At 45.8% G+C, this 14,351-nt stretch overlaps 4 non-coding genes across 4 annotated transcripts; 3 read left to right on the top strand and 1 right to left on the bottom strand.

Moving 5' to 3' along the window:
• Positions 1-605: 605 nt before the first annotated feature.
• On the bottom strand, positions 606-688 carry Trnal-cag (transfer RNA leucine (anticodon CAG)). Its single transcript has one exon. It is a non-coding gene; the product is annotated as a tRNA-Leu (tRNA).
• Positions 689-1,166: 478 nt separating this feature from the next.
• Trnad-guc (transfer RNA aspartic acid (anticodon GUC)) lies at positions 1,167-1,238 on the top strand. The gene has a single exon. It is a non-coding gene; the product is annotated as a tRNA-Asp (tRNA).
• Positions 1,239-1,690: 452 nt separating this feature from the next.
• Positions 1,691-1,762, top strand: Trnae-cuc (transfer RNA glutamic acid (anticodon CUC)). The gene has a single exon. It is a non-coding gene; the product is annotated as a tRNA-Glu (tRNA).
• Positions 1,763-7,868: 6,106 nt separating this feature from the next.
• On the top strand, positions 7,869-7,941 carry Trnav-cac (transfer RNA valine (anticodon CAC)). The gene has a single exon. It is a non-coding gene; the product is annotated as a tRNA-Val (tRNA).
• The last annotated feature ends 6,410 nt before the right edge of the window (positions 7,942-14,351 follow it).

Genomic DNA, 14,351 nt, shown 5'->3' with positions numbered 1-14,351 from the left:
ATATAAAGCACCTGACCAGCCCTGGGCAAAACCCACAAAGAAACAAGCCAAACATAAATAAAGTTTAGAGTTAAATACAATATCAGAAATTTAGTGTGTAAAGGCTAGTATCAGAAAGTAGTAAAAAAAAAAATAGTTCTATATGGCAAATAAAGGTGGGAACACTGGATAGCTATCTTGCAGAAGAAGGGTTCACTCTCACCATTCAATTATATAGTCTGAAGAAGGCTTGTACCAAATGTGGAAATAAAGTTGTAAAGGGTCTGGAAAAGGGTTCAGCATAAAGTGTAATGGTCTTTTAGCGATGAATGAAAATGCAGAAGAAATGAGGAGAAAACCTAGATATGTTAACGTGGGGTGAGGGTGAGCGGTGATGCGGACGACACTGAAAGCACAATGAAGTAAGACTGGAGTTAAAAAGGGCTTGGGGATGTACTCAACCGCGTGCCTAACATTCATAAGAAAAAGGAGAGAGGGAGGGGTGAGGGGCGGGGAAGGGAGGAGAATCAATGTAAAATTTGATATTTATGTCTAGGCAGAAAGAGAAAAGAATTACTAACCTTACAATGAAGAATCCAAGCGGGGGAAAAAAAAAAAATCACGCATGTCAGGAGTGGGATTCGAACCCACGCCTCCAGGGGAGACTGCGACCTGAACGCAGCGCCTTAGACCGCTCGGCCATCCTGACTACCGACTGAGGGACGTAGGCACATTCTTGGCAGAGACAACTTGAACCCGCTCGGTCACCAATCAGTGATTGGATCCGGCAACCGGGACATGTCGACTCCACACTGAAGCTGCCAACCTATCCACAGAAAACAAGCAACCGCCTTCTACTCAGATGGCCACAGTGCTCCAAGCCCCCGGAGCTCTGGTCTTTCCACAGGCGGGCGTTGTCACACCATCTTCAGTACAGGAACCAGCACGGCAACAAAGCATGCCTGCCAGCCATCGAGCTCCTCTCCGGAGAATGCAGGGGACCAGAGTCGCGGTGGTCACACAGGGCCCCGGGTCCGGGTCCTGATGGGAGGGGCGTTCTGGCCTTGTCGGGGAGACTTTGGGGTTCGGTGCCGAGGTCGGCGGTGCTTCGGGGAGAGGGTAGCAGGTTTGTCTGAGAAGCGCGACGGAGATGGCCCGCCTTCCCGAGGACAGTACTGTCGTCGTCGTCCTCGTTAGTATAGTGGTGAGTATCCCCGCCTGTCACGCGGGAGACCGGGGTTCGATTCCCCGACGGGGAGACATGGCATTCTTTTTAGCCAGGAGGCGAGAACGCCACTCAGCACAGGCTTGCCGGTGCGAGAATCGCGGGTGGGATTGGATGGCGAGGAACAGCGCGGCCTGGGCGGTGGAGGTTGGCTTTGGTGTCGGCTTTGACTTTGAGGTTGGGGCCGTCGTGGGGAGGACCTGGTAGACGACCGCGACGTCTTCGCTGTCCGCTGGCTGGTAGCAGTTCCCGGCAGTTTACGGACCTTTTGCCAAGATTCAGGGCCGAGGGTGGCCCCGTCTGGTGCCTCTCTGTCTGAAGGACAGAAGAAGGCGCGGGAGGTTTTGAGGCTGTGAGGACTGGGAGTATCCCCAGGGAATGTGTCTTTGTGTGACGTCTGCTTATGGTTGGCCACCATAATTGCCGTATTAGTCATGAACGTCTAATCATAGCCAGGACTTATTAAGGAACAAGTAGAACTATCACTCCCTGGTGGTCTAGTGGTTAGGATTCGGCGCTCTCACCGCCGCGGCCCGGGTTCGATTCCCGGTCAGGGAAGTATGTCTTTTAGTCACCATACCCTAGTTTCCTTCATAGAATTGTTTTCCTTTTCGCCAAATATTTCTCATGGTCCTCATGCTTCCCAGCAACACCTCACCACACAAGGACATTTCTCTTTGCCACGCACTCCTGTACATTTTAACGCACTTCCCCGAAATTTACACTTGCACATCTCGGTGTTTCTGCTTCCCTTGGTGCGAAGTCACACTGCCACCATCACATGCGGCGCACACACATGCCACTCAGAGTGCCCAGATCACCTGACCACACCGCCGGCTCTTAGGTCTGAGACTCTGGACCGTCTCACCTGCTCCTGATGAGCTTTCCATCATCTTCTTGGATGCTGCAAACCAAAGCAGATTGGACAGGCAGTTAGTTGATTTGAGTCTTCTGGGCTCTTGATCCTTGAACTCTCGTTGAGTGTTTCTAGCTCTTTTCCAAAGCTCCAGGGGATCTCGGTGATTGTAAATCAGAGAGGACTGAAAACATAGCGTGTGGTTACAGTGCACAGCTGCCCAGGACGGACTTGTTCCATGATCATTTCGTCATTTGAACATTTAGCACCATCAGGGGTGATGGCCTCAGTCTCTAACCAGGAACCTCTGGGTAACTGTTAGAAACTATGGCTAGAATGTCAGAAATCTTTGTTGAACTTTCCATAGAAGAGAACGCCAAATGATGAATGGCTTTGTGACTTTTAAAAGCCAGAGACAACCCACATCCATTACTAAAACTTTCCCTTTTTCTTTCTTTCCTTTTTTCTTTTGGGATTTTTAAGAGAGGGTCTTTTCATGTAAAACCTGCTGCACTTAAAAAAAAAAGTGTCTGGCTTTAAAATTCATAAATAAATCAGAAAACCAGGCTTCAAAAACCTCTGCAAAAACAAAGACATCATGCTGACATCTCCAGCACAGATTCCCTAGTTCAAATGAACAGTGAGCTGTTTTCTCAACACATCCACGCTTGCTCCATTCCGCAACCGCAGTCTTCAGTGAGCTTAGTGTTATCAGTTTCTAACTGGGAACTGAGCAAACCAGCAAGGTCCTGGATGACATGCATGGTAGTTGGGTGTTCTGTGTTTTACAATTATGCCACTGAGCTCTGACAAGGTGCTCGACAAATGCAGAGAATCTGTAAATACAACTTTTTTTTAAAGCCTCTTTTTATTAATTCTTTGAGAATTCCATACAGTGTATCTCATTCATATTTATCCCCAACTCCTCTACAAAGCACCCCGTCTTGTTACCCCTCCCCCAACCTTATGGTTCTTTCTTTTTCATAACCCACTGGGTTCAGTTTGTGCTGCCCACACTTTTCTGGGTATGGGACCATTTAATGAAACCTGGTCAACTGTACCAGGGACTTCATTCCCCCTTAAAGAAAACTGAGTCTCTTTTTCTCAGAAGCCACCAACTGTCCATAGCTCCTCAGGCAAAGGTGGAGGCTTAGGAGCCCCTCATAAATATGATCTTTAAGAGGATCTGTATTGGTATTACCTTGATGGAACGGTCAGTTAGTGTTCTGATCAGCGGGAAATGACCCGGGGTCCCTGGGCCCTGGAAGAGAGAGGAATGAAGAGAGACAGGAGACACAAGAAATGGACGGTAAGTCTGTATTCTAATCAAGCTGCCAACTTTATTTTTCTCAGGAGCGTTATACAACAAACAGGCAGGGAGGAGGATAGGATGCTGGAATGTCAGGCTGGAGGCATCCCCTAGCTGATGGGAAGAGAAAAGGAGAGCTGAGGGTCTGTAAATATTTACTAACAAGGGAAATGCTAATTACTTCTGATGCCTGGGATCCGCAGGTCTGCAGGGGATATCTTTACTTACCCTGGGAGATAAGGGTTACCCTAGGCCCAGAACTTGCCCTACAGAGGCTTACTTAATTTGTGAATAAGATGGCTATAACCAAATTTGCTTCCAACCGGTTAGCTGATTTAGCTGTTAAGTCAGGGCCTTAAGGGAGTGTTTATTTCTTTTATAGCCTTTAGTTTTTCTGTTCTTTCTTAGGACCCAGAAGCTCAACTTCTCATCCAGAGTCTTGCAAATTTTGGTTCCCTCACTGACATTTCCTCCTACCTCCTCACACAGAGAGTCCAGGCCAAACGAGAGGTTCCTGTGTTTCCCCTTCTTCTTCCTTTCCTCTCTTCCCTCTGGTTAGCCAGGGTTCTCTACAGGAACACAACTATAGAACGACTCTCTCTGTATAGAGAGGGGGTTATTAGAGCGGCTTACAGCTGTGGTCCTGCTACTCCAACAATGGCTGTCTACCAACCAAAAGTCCAAGGATCCAGTAGTTGCTCAGACCACGAGTCTGGAGGCCTCTACTGGATGTCTTCAGTGTCTGCCGGAATCTCAGAGAAGTAGGCCCTAAAGTCAGTGAAGGAAAGCATGCGTCAGTCAGAGTGAGGGCAAGTGGGGAGAGAGGGAGAAAGAGAGTGAGTGTGTGTGTGTGTGTGTGTGTGTGTGTATGTTTCCTTCTTCCATGTCTTTATGTAGTTCAGATTAAAGGTGGACCTTCCCATCTCAAAAGATCTGGAGTGAAAGTGGGTCTTCCCACTTCGAATTATCTAATTAAGAAAATCCACCATAGGTGTACTCAGCCACTTGAATTTTAGTGAACTCTAGATGTAGCTAAGTTGACAACCAAGAATAGCATTCTATCCTATTTTATCATATAATATATAAAAACATATATATAGTCACACACATATTACTTTGCTTGTATTTGTCTACACTATTGCTCTCTCTTATTCCCACACCCACTCACGGTGAAGTCCTGGCTGGAGGAGAACTTACTATGTAGGCCAGGCTGGCCTCAAACTTGAGGCAATTATCCTGCCCCTTGCTTCTGTCTCCTAAGTGCTGACTACCATGTTCAGCTCATTCCATTAATTTTTCACAGCAGACATTAAAACAACTAGGAGGGAACAAGAGTGATTTGGGGGCAATTTGGAAGGGTTTGGGGGCAGCAAAAATTCAGCCTCTATCCTCTTAGAGTCCCACTGGGACCTGAGACCTAAAGTGACATAAAATAGATCAACTGTTGGAATGCACAAAATGCCAGACACATTTCACACAGCACAGGGCCCTTCCTAAAATGAGGCCCCAAAGGATCAGTTACAGTCAGACAGAAGTACCTCAAGAAGGACTTACAATGTCTTCCTTCCATATTTTCTGTCAATGAAGCCTCTACCCATGCTCTTATCCCTCTTATCCAAGAGGTAGCCAATGTGCTAGACACACAAGCATCTCCAAATACCCAGGTATATCTAAAAACTACTAGAACATACTCGAAGAGGGGCACCACAGCTCATGCCTGCAATCCCAATACTTGGGATGCAGAGGCATCTGAATTCGGAGGTCAAGGCCATCTTTGGCTACCTATCAAGTTGGAGGCCAGCCTAGACCACATAAGACCTCATTTCAGAAAAACTAAAACAAACAAACAAAAGTATTCAAATTAGTCCTGCAAACTTTTCCCAGAGTGCACTATGTAAAAATATTCATTACGCCTTCCTGGTGGTCTATTGACTAGGGTTCATGACTGTCATCACTGTGGTCTGGGTTTAATTCCTGGTTAGGAAATCTTGCTTTTACATCTAGCCAATATTATAACCATCAGACAAATACTCCACAGTCCTCCGTCCTATTTGTCAAAGTCTGGTACACGTTTCAAAGATCCTGAATTGCTCGTCACTAACCACAGGTGAAGCTCAGTGAGGAGCTGTCACGGTTGCCATGAACCTTGATGCTCTCAGAACCTTACCTCTGCTTAACTCATTACAGTTCATTTCACGTATGAAGCTTATTATGGATGGACATGTGTCCTCATTACTGTGCCCCACCCCCTTCTCTCTGATCAAATGAATTGAGAATGACTCCATTCCTAAAGTATGTAAATTAAGTGTACTGATTGGGCTTCCCAACTGGGTTACCTGAGAAGAACTGTCAAAGTGGAGACAGCAGTGGAGCTGGTGCCATTACCTGTGCGGTCCAATCCTGGAACACACCTGCCCTTAGAGGCCCAGTGAACAGGTAGGAAATACAGATGTCGGGAATATTTTGGTGCGGGTGTGTGGGTTCACGCGGGACAGAGAAATGAAGACCCGGGGACACATGAAGAATGAACTTAAGTAGATTTCCATATTACAGAACAAACTGGTATAAGCTTCTGAGAACACGATGCCAGGTGCAAATACCTGATTCGCCAGGTGCCATGGTTTTCCTGGTTTCCTTTAAACCAAGTTTTGCATAGGCTTTGTATCCATGGGAAACATAGGGCCACAGAAGGTATTTGTGACACAAAGAAAGGCCTAGGGGCTGTGTGAAAACTCCGGAACCAGGCCAGGTGTAACCCCGTGGGTTTCATGGCTAGTGGAGGTTGCTTGCTATCCTTTGGCACCGTCGGGACATTCTATCTCAAACAGAGAAGGAAACGGGGGAGGAGGATCTGCATCCTATTTAAACCATGTGTGTTAATCCTATCTTTCTGTATGAATTCCTTTTCTTGTTTATTTGTTTGTTTATTGAGACTGGCTTCCTCTGTGTATCTCTGGCTGTCCCGGAACTTGTTCTGTAGATCAGAGCTGTCCTTGAACTCAAAGATATGCCTGTCTCAGTCTTCTGAGTCCTGGGATTAAAGGTATACACCACCACCATCTGGCTCTATATTGATTTCTAACGTGTAAATGTTCCCAGCAGAGTGGGTTAAGCAATCCCAAACAGGCAGGTCCAACTGGAACTTGTAGACATCCATTGACCTCTTCCTCCTGGGCACTGGGACTTAAGACTTGGGCAAAGGAGTCTGTCCTTTTGTCTGCTTTTTCAGAGTTTGGCTTTATAGTCTAGGTGGGCCACAAACCCCACCTTTTCTTGCCTTAGAATTCCTGAGTGCTAAGGTTACCAATGTGAACACTATAAATTTGAGCTAATTTTAAAAATAAATACAATGTAGCCAGTCTGTAGCAGCACAGGCCTTTAATCCCCACTCTCGGGAACAGAGGCAGGCAGATCTCTGTGAGTTTGAGGCCTACCTGGTCTACAAGGGCTAGTTCCAGGACAGGCTCCAAAGCTACAGCGAAACCCTGTAAGAAAACAACACACTGTAAAATAAAACCCAATATAGGAGACTAGAGACATCTTTAATCCCATCACTTGGGAGGCAAAGGCAGGCATAGTCTATAAATGAAGTTCCAGGACAGCCAGGGCAGCATAGAGGGACCCTGCTTCAAAACAAAACAAAAAGGTAGGTCCAGATAAAACAGAGGCTAGCAACTAGAAAATCGCGAGCACTTTGTGGGCATCAAATGCTGTAATTACACAATATAGGTAACAGGTAAAATTAAAACTATTTAATCTTATTTTTTTAATTAAAAATATGTTAGGTGTGTGTGTGTGTGTGTGTGTGTGAGAGAGAGAGAGAGAGAGAGAGAGAGAGAGAGAGAGAGAGAGAGAGAGAGAGAGTTTGGTCTACATAGGTCAGAAGAGGGTGTTGGTCTCTACAGCGGGGAATGCCTCATGTCTCTGTCCTCCAGCTGCAGCTGTGCAGTGGTTAAGTACTAAGGTCAAGAATGTCGTCGACGAATACTTCACATAAACCTTCTGACTCATTAAAAAAAAAAAAAAAGCTAAACGGGAAAGCCTGAAAATGCTTTCAACTTGGACATAGGACAAACGTAAGATACAATTTCATTGTTTCGGGCCTGGGCTTACAACGTCCTTCTTGCCAAGGCCCTCCCCGGAATGGCTTCCTGCCTAACGACCGGTCCGTTTTTCTCCAGTTCCGCGGCACAGCAGATGCTGGGCGCTAGGGGGCGCCCTAGATTCATCATCCAGGCATTCCTGGAGCTCCTCGGAATCTGGAAAACCATGAGTGTTTACGGAAGCCGAGAACAGCTCTTCCCGTGGCCTCGGGGTCCTGGGGTCCTTAATCTCGCTGGCAGTTTTCTTTGGAGGTACCATGTATCTCCATGGGTGAATGTCATCTAGCCTCGGAGTGGAACCTGCCTGATTCCAGAAGTTGAATTTAAGAACGGAAGTCAGCAAACAATAAATTCACTCCAAATGTAGCTTGCTTACAAAGCCAGTGCCACCAGACGGTTTCCGTAGTGTAGTGGTTATCACGTTCGCCTCACACGCGAAAGGTCCCCGGTTCGAAACCGGGCGGAAACATCAAGTCAACATTTTTGTCTTTTGTCTTTTCACCCTGGTAGAAAGATCATCTTGGGAAGAACCCAACCAATTTACAACGAAATCCCTACGTCTCCGGGGTCCTACGAGGATTGGAGCTTTTGCAGTGACAATTACACCAAGAAAGGCAGATTGGTGACGGTGTGCTGGTTCTTTCAGGGCATTGACACATAAGGTAGATTTTGTTTCTTCAGCGAGAGATCCGTAGGTAGTTTTGTTGCCCTTCAGTTTCTCAATCGTGTCTTCCAGAAAGCACCATGGACACATTGAGAGCCAGAAATACGCTGCCCAGTGCGTGGAGTCGTCAAGTCTGATTTCTGCCCCCGGAAGGTCTCTAGTCTCTACAGGGGCATTGCCTCATGTCTCTCTCCTCCAGAGTTTATAACCTTTACTGAGATCCAAACCCTCTTCCCCGTTATATATATATTTTTTAAATCTTGCTTTATAAAATGCAGTTTGATTAACCTTCATTTAGCAGAGACGCTCCATCTCTATTACTTACACCTGTCTTTACTGTGGATGGTTTTGGTTGAGTTATAAGATGACACCGTCCGGTTCTTGGACATGAAAATTATTTTTCTCTCTCCCTTTTCACAGTCTTTTTCCACGAGGAATCTTAAGGTCCTTGGTTCTAAATCAGTTTGAAACATTTTGTTGTTATTTTGTTTTGTTTTGTTTTGTTCAAGATGGGGTTTCTCTGTAGCTTTGGAGCCTGTCCTGGAACTAGCTCTTGTAGACCAGGCTGGCCTCAAACTCACAGAGTTTAGGGCCAGAAGGGAAATAACTGATTCAGCTGTCAAGAGCTCTCGCCGAGGACCCAGGTGGGTCTGCCATCAACAAGCTGGCTCACAACCACCTGGAACTCCAATTCCTGAGGATTTAACACCTTCTGTCCTGCAGGTAGTGGTGTACATACATATACACACACAAAAAAAATAAGTTTATGGAGCTGACCAGTGGTGTCGCACACCTTTAATCCCAATCCCAGCTTTCAAGGGACAGAGGCAGGCAGATCTCTGAGTTCTACAGATAGAGTCCAAGAATAAGAATATAAGAATATAGAAATGTAGAGTCAAGAAATAAGAATGTAGGGGCTGGAGAGATGGCTCAGAGGTTAAGAGCACTGACCTCTTCCAGAGATCCTGAGTTCAATTCCCAGCAACCACATGGTGGCTCACAACCATCAGTAATGAGATTTGGTGCCCTCTTTTGGTGTGCAGGTGTGCAGAATGTTGTATACATAATAAATAAATAAAAGAAATAAGAACGTAAAAGTAAAGAAATATATAAAGTTGTAAGCCTAGGAGAATGAGAGCAGGCTGTCAGCAGCTTTCTCGGCAGCGTAAGGATTAACTATTAACAGTGGGTTCCTCTGAGGGTCAGCTCTGCAAACCGAGGGACAGCTTTTAGATAATACCCTGGCCATTCATGACCAGAAATGCGAGCTGAGTTAACTTTTAAATGATGGGACGTGACTTTTGACTTTTTGGTTTTATGTTATCCCATACCTTCCCCTGCTATGAGAAACTGGCAGTGCCAGAGTGCAGAGTCTTGGTAAACACTATCAAGGAATGCCAGGATAAAACAATAGATTAAGTACAAACACTAGTTTAACTGAAAAACTCTGTTAATGGAAATTGCAAAGAAGGGCAATTTGTATCTGAGTTTTACCTTGAGATTGTAAAATTCTTTCATTGTCGCCTAATGCTTGCTATAAAAGGAGGAGTTAAAAAACCGGCCTTTGCCACAACCTTACAAGTCCATCTCTGGCTGTGGTCTCAGCTAGCTGATAACCTTTTTGTGCCCCATGGAGATTTATTTTTTTAATTTTTTATTTTTTCCTGGAATAAAATTTGCTTCTGGTTTATTAGACTTCAGTGGTCTGTCCCCATCTTTGTGCGACCCCCATGGACCCAACACAGAGTGAGTCTCAGGACAGCCAGGCTACACAGAGAAACTCTATCTCAAAATAGTAGTAGTAATAATAATAATGATAATAATAATAATAATAATGTTTATGGAAAGGATCATTCCCATGGCTCGAGAGAGATGGCGGTCAGTGTGAGCTGCTGCCATGTGGCTGCTGGGAACCAAGCCCAGTCTCAAGGAAGGGCAACCAGGCAAACAGTGCTCTTAATATAGTTTTCCCCCCTTTTCTTTTCTTTATTCCATTTTTTTCTAAAAATAGGGTCTTACTGTGTAGCTCTGACTGGCCTGAAATTCTCTATGTACATCAGGATGGCCTCAAATTCACAGAAATCTGCTTGCTTCTGCCTCCCTAATGTTGGGATAAAAGGTGTATGCTTCTCTACCTGGATACTTTTACTTTTGCTCCATATATACTTAAAAATCCACTCATCCAAAATTGAAGACGCAGTTTTGGGTGGTTGTGGTGCACGCCTTTAATCCCAGCACTCGGGAAACAGGCAGGCAAATCTCTGTGAGTTCGAGGCCAGACCAGTCGACAAAGCAAGTTCCAGGACAGGCTCCAAAATTACAGAGAAACCCTGTCTCAAAAAAGAAAAACAAAAAACCTGAAGGATGATACAGAACACAGGGTTTGACACTGTGGTCTCTACTGGCCTTGAACCAAGGTAATACTCCTATATCAGTTACCTGAGTTTTTGTTTTGTATATCCCTTTTTAAAAATTATTTATTTAATGCAAAGTATGTGATGGCCTACTTTTATCGTCAGGGAAAAGCACTCCAAAACACAGAGTGAAAAACCACATCCTGGGGATCGGAAAGAAGGAGCTCACCATTGTGCTGGCATTCTGAGCCTGTTCATCACCCCAAGTTTCAATAAAGATGGATGAGGATTGAGCTGCAATTGAACCTGGACCATAAATCATACTCTAACCTCAAACCTGGCCCTGAACTTGACCCATAATATTAGGCAAAATAACATCCCCCCCCATGTATCCATGTATTAAGTCATGAATATGTTGCCCAATGTTGTACTATGTGTTGGATGTGGTTTAAGTATGTGTCCCCAAATGTTTGTGTGCTAGAAGCTAGAAGCAGTAGAGCCCATTGTGGCTCTGCTGAGGCGAGAGCATAGCCCTGGTGGGACGAGAGAGGCAGTTCAGTGGTTAAAAGCTGCTCTTCCAGACGATCCCAGCACCCGCAGTGAAACTCACTCCACCTGGCTTCCCTGAGCACCAGACACCCTGCTTGTTGTGTAGACATGCATACAGGCAAAACACCTGTACACATAAAAATCAATTAAAAATAAAAGTAGAGCCCAATAAGTTAACCCATGTGTCACAACTGTGTTCCTGCACATATATGTGTGTGCCCAAGACACACACACACACACACAGCTAGTGGAAGGTGTCCAGATCATTGGAGCTGCTTTCATCATGAATGTAGCTCTTGAGGCAGTTATTTTTCTAAAAAGTCTAGCCTTCCCGATCTCTCCACCTGTCTCCTTTCTCACTATGTGGTCCTCACCAGAGAACTAACACTTGATACTGGACCTTTGACCTCCAAATGAGAGCCAAATAAACTTTGCTTTGTACCCCTTATGGTATTTTCTTCTATTAAGAGGCATCGTCATAACACACATAGCATGTGGCACAGACTTTGAGGTGGAAGATTTATTGAGGCTGGCTTATGCCCTCTAGCAGGAAGAAAGCAAGGGAAAAGTGGTTGCAACAACTAGTTACAAAGGAAGCCAACCGAAACCGGAGGGATATCGTATGTGGTGGCTTCCCAGACGAGTTTGGGGCTGGCCTGGGTTGCAAAGCGTTTCTAGAAAGAACGAGACGACCTGAGGCCTCGCAGACCACTCGGCTCATCCCCAACTTCCGGTTCTTGGAGTGGGGGTGGAGAAGATCAGACTGCCCCGCCTCATCCCCTGGCCGCTCCGCCTCCCTGCCCTGTCCCACGGTCCCCTTAGAGCTTTCTGGGTAGTCCAGCGTGAGTCATGGAAACGGAGAGGAGGGGGGGCGATTGGGGGCTGAGCTCATTTCTGGACAGTGGGGACCGGATGTGACTCTCGGGGGCAAGTCCATCCCTCTCTGTGGCCGGGGCTGTGGCCACAAGAACCCCAAGACCTCGCAAGGGAAATGGGTATTTTCGTTTCTACCGAGTTCCCGGCACTCTTGTCTAATTCCCTCCCGTCCCCCACCCTCTCTGCCCCCACCCTCCCCCACGTCCACCCCCGCCCCAGACAGGGTTTTATCTCTGTTGCCGTTTAGACCAGGCTGGCCTCGAACTCAAAAATACATCTGCCTCCGCCTGAGTGTTGTAATAGCAGTGGTGCACCCACCCCACCCCCTGCCTGGCCCAACAGTTCAACAGTTAATTTAGGAATATTATCTCTCACTAAGTAACTTTTTAAAGTTTTGTTGTTGTTGTTTTGTTTTTGTCTTTTGAGAAAGGGTTTCTCTGTGCTCTGCAGACCAGACTGGCCTCGGACGCAGAGATCTGCCTGCTTCTGACTCCTGAGTGCTGGGATGAAATGCGTGCAGGATCACGCCTGAAATTTTAGAATCTTTAATTCACTAATGTCAACTTTGAAATCATAAGAGGGTCAAATGACTCTTTCCCAAGGGTCCCGTATCATATATCCTTCATATCAGATATTTATATTACAATTCATAACAGTAGCAAATTTACAATTATGAAGTAGCAATGAAAATAATTTTGTAGTTGGGGGTCACCATACCAGGAAGCACTGTATTTAAGGGTCACAGTTTTAGGAAGACTGAGAACCACTGACTTAAAATCTGTTCTACAGAGCCTGTGGCTCACACCTTTAATCCCAGAAGCAGAGGCAGGTAGGATCTCTGTGAATTCCAGGCCAACCTGGGCTGCATAGCAAGCACTCGTATAACCAGGACTAGAGAGTCCGTTTCCACAGCGATGTGAGAGAGTGAGGAGACTGAGAGGTCCCTGTGCTGAGCGGATAGGAAGACGGAAAATTATGGGGATATGGGAAAGGAGCCCCTCACCTCAGAACCAGGCTGAAGAAGCCTCTTGTCCATTGATAATCAAGAACTGTAGGACTGGGCATAGTGGTATGTGCCTTTGATCCCAACATTCGGGAGGCTGAGGTGGGTCAGGTGGATCTCTGTAAATTCAAGGCCAGCCTGGTCTATGTGGTGAGTTTCAGTATGGCTAGAGAGAACCTGTCTTAAGAAAAAGAAAAAGGAAATGAAAAGAATAAGAAAAAGGAAAGAAAGTACTGCAAACACAGTTAGCACGTTTACTTAAGGCATTCTGACCCTTCCCATCTGTGAAGAGACAGCTTTCCAGGACTCTCAGCAGAAACCCTCTGAGCAACCCTGATGGCTCCTCTAGAACAATCCTGTTTACATGTTTCCTAAGCAACTGTTTGTGATACAACTTCAGGTCTGTGTTAACAGCTTAGGTTAAGATACTTATTTGTGACTCTGCCTGAAGGAGCCCATATGCACACTTAGGGGTCTTACTCTTTCCTGTCTCTCTTTCTTTTAATCTTCACATTTAAAATCTGTTTGAAATGTCCTTCAGGAGCTGGAGAGATGACAAGTACTGATGCTTATCCTCCTGCCTCCACCTCCTGAGTGTTGGTATTGACTGCAGGCATAGACACCACCTTGTTTAATGCAGACTTAAGTACAAACATTGAAAGATGGAGAGGAGCTTAGGAAAAAAGACAGCGCACGCCTTACAGACCTGATGGTGGGGAAGGCTCCTCACTAATAACTTCCAGTCACTACCTTGTATCTTGGCTATTTCTGTGTACTCACTTGAGCAATGGAGTCTGCATCTCCTTGCGAGACACTGACTAATAAGAAGGAAATGACACTGGTTTCGTTAGACAAAGTGACACATCTTCCTCTTCGTTCTCTTGGGATGCACTTAGAATCCACCATCCTGGACATGAGAAGTAAAACGCCCTGATGGTAAAATGGTTCAATAAAATTAATTTTAAAAACAAGATATTGTCTGAGAAGTCACATGTTCGTGATCCTGCTTACAACCTCAGCTGGGAAGCAGCCAACACCTTGCTTTTCCCTGTCACAAAGTGGAGGGCGGGGCAGCCAATTCAGCCAATTCACAGACAAAGAGTCTGGAAGGACCCTGTGAGACCTGCATGCTGGGGTCTGAAATAGGGGAAAGGGTGAGTTCCATATATGACAACATGCCATTGTAATGTACATTATAACCAGCATAATTTACAGTCATATGAACGGGCAGTTCCAGACGATTCCAGTCCCTGAGCTATCATCAACCTCGAGCCTCCAAGTCTTCCCAGCTCAAGGGTCAGTGATTTGGATTTGGGGGCAGAGACAACCCATCCCTACTGTCCTCCCGCCCCACACACACACCCTTTTGGTTTCTTAAACAGAGGGGGGTTTGTTTTGTTTTGTTTTGTTTGCTTGCTTGTTTTTTGTTTTTC

This window comes from Myodes glareolus, chromosome 5 (assembly GCF_982192425.1).
Source record: "Myodes glareolus chromosome 5, mMyoGla1.1, whole genome shotgun sequence".
NCBI lineage: Eukaryota > Metazoa > Chordata > Mammalia > Rodentia > Cricetidae > Myodes > Myodes glareolus.
Note: the sequence above shows the minus strand (reverse complement) of the source record. Positions and strands in the feature narration are given on the sequence as shown.